Genomic DNA, 2,498 nt, shown 5'->3' on the forward strand with positions numbered 1-2,498 from the left:
TTTTTTTTTTTTAAACAGCTTTGTTTAAAAGACTAAGTGAAGTTCATTAAAAACAAAACACCAGACTTACTGTAGTCCATGGCATGTTGACAAGGCAACAAATGACACTGGATTTCCTCGAATTTTTCCCTGATAATAGCAATGTTCTCCTCCCTGAAATTGGAAATTGAGAGCATGAATCCACAGGATGTCCCACAGTATAATGCTCTAACCTGTCCAACACTGCTTTTTTATTATAATATTGCAAACCCAGGGACATGGCATCAAGAACATAGCAAAGATTCACCCCATCTCCTTTAAGCCATCTACAAGTTCAGTACAGCGTCAAACATCGTCTTTTGGACTTTCTCTATGCTGAATGGAGATGAAAATCTTTAGTGTGAAATCTCTGGCATCTCAAGAAAATTTCAGACACAAATGGCTCCAGAAGCATCCATGTTTCTTCACTGAAGAGAGCTGGAAACAAGGGGCTTAGATGTGCACGTGTTCTGCACATGGCTACATCAGAAGATAAGCTCTGCCCTGAGGGCCAGGCAATTTCCTACTTCTAAGGAGAAAAAAAACGCTTATCAAATAATAAGATTTGATTAAGAAGCAAACAAATCAAAAACGCTCACCAGCACTCCAAAGCTAAAAGAAACTTCAGTTTATATTTGCCTATTCTATAAATACTGTAAATAGAAAATACACTTCTCAGATCAAATCCAGCCAACGTTATTCAACATATCCCCCTGCCCTTAGTTTCACAGAAGTTGCACTGATTGTGGAGTAAGGCTTACTGCATGTGCACTGAATGTATTCAGCACTGCACTGTAAAAAGAACAGGTGAATAAAAACCACACAGAGAAACAGTAGATTAGTAACAAAATTAACAGTCAAACCACATGAATGAGGTGAAACTGTATGAGGAACAAATTGCTCTCTCCAAAAATTACTTTTGCAGTAATATTCCTGTAAAAGGTTTAACTGATGTCAGCACGTGAAAATAGGAATATACTGAAAAAAATATCAACAGGGAGTTGTACGGACATGTAGCTGTGGAAGGAATTTGGAGAAACAAGACAAATTGGTTTGTTCTCAGAAAATACAGTTAGTATGTATCAGAAGTCAAATTTCAGTTTGCAAAATTGTGTTCTTATAAGCAGGAGAAACATTTATTCATGCTAGGGATCCAAAAGATCCAAGTCTGTGACTGAAAAGCGGGTTTTGGTCTTCTTAATGAGACTCAAATAAATGTCCCAAGATAACACCTCCAAATTAATTTATTTTATAATAAATCTAAGAACAATATTCTATGCATACAGATCTAGAAAAGAAAAATACAAGAAAAACAGTTTTAAATTTTTACCTAGGAAAAATGTGATTTAGACACATTCTATACTATTTAATTAAACCAAGTCAAATCAATTGAGTTTGTTGATCTTTTGAGGCTCACAGTAATTCTGACAGAGATAGAAATATAACTCTGATCTCCTCAGTCTCACAGACCTCTTCTTACCACTGCAAAAAAATTATTTCTTCAAATTAAGATTTGAGGGATACTTTTATACGTGGACTTATATATTCCTATTAAGATAACGTAAGTCACTTCACAACAATTATTAAAATTTTAGTGGTTTTAAAGCTAAACAGCTATTTTCAAGTATACTTTGCAGTATAAAAAAGAAGGCTAACTTCCTTATAAGAAATCCTTCTATCAGAATACACTAGATGAAGTTTTGAGGTTTTGTACCACCACCATCTCAGCAAAGAAATAAAGAGGTGATGCAGTGAAAGCAGGTGGCACAAGCACTAGGAAAAGTGATTGCTTAGTGCAATAACGGCATCTCAAGCAGGTAAATCATGCCTGTATCATGGCATTTGGTGGAGAGGGTGCAAACCGTACCTCCTAAGTTTAGCAGATTTCATTTCAACAGTCCGCAAAACATGAAAGGAGAAGCACTTAAAGCTATGAAGTTTGGGACTGGCTCTGCAGTGAGAGTTCGCACAACTGCAAGGACGCCATAGATTAATGCTTTTCCTAGAACACGTGTAGGTCTGGACAAAAAGTCTCCTGACCTTGCCTCTCTGTAGGCTGATCTTCTTACTCCTGACATGTACTAATGCTACTTTACAGCAGGAGCTGTAATAGAGAACACCGTGCTGCAGAAGAATGGCAGTAAGATGTAACACCTCTGAAAGATTAAGCACAATCACCACATAAATCCACTTTTGCTCTATTATTGGAAACATGCAATGAAGGACCAGGGTTGTCCCTCTTCTCTATAGATGCCTGTAGCAGAATGACAGAAACTGAAAAAAAATCTTGCCATTTCAGTTTTTCCTAAAAATACCCTGGTATTATATGAGAATTAAGACTTCCCTCAATAGATGAAATTAGCAGCACTGCCAAAAACAGTCCAGTCAACAGAATCAAGGTCTTTTTGTGAAGAAAGAGCTGTAAGCTTCCCATAGCCACTACATGCCTTTTCTGCCCTCTGAAAAGCAGTGAGTAATTG

General features: G+C 36.9%; 1 protein-coding gene across 2 annotated transcripts in view; it reads right to left on the bottom strand.

The window, feature by feature from the left end:
* Positions 1–147, bottom strand: part of ADAM22 (ADAM metallopeptidase domain 22) — a 61,133-nt gene extending 60,986 nt beyond the window's left edge. For both annotated transcript variants that reach the window (XM_042888742.1, XM_042888741.1), the window contains exon 1: positions 71–147. The gene's annotated coding sequence lies outside the window, so the exon portion shown is untranslated. The remainder of the gene's footprint in view (positions 1–70) is intronic.
* Between the last annotated feature and the right edge of the window lie 2,351 nt (positions 148–2,498).

The sequence above is a fragment of the Lagopus leucura genome, unplaced genomic scaffold (assembly GCF_019238085.1).
Source record: "Lagopus leucura isolate 7727_CA_CO unplaced genomic scaffold, USGS_WTPT01 Super-Scaffold_100157, whole genome shotgun sequence".
Classification (NCBI taxonomy): domain Eukaryota; kingdom Metazoa; phylum Chordata; class Aves; order Galliformes; family Phasianidae; genus Lagopus; species Lagopus leucura.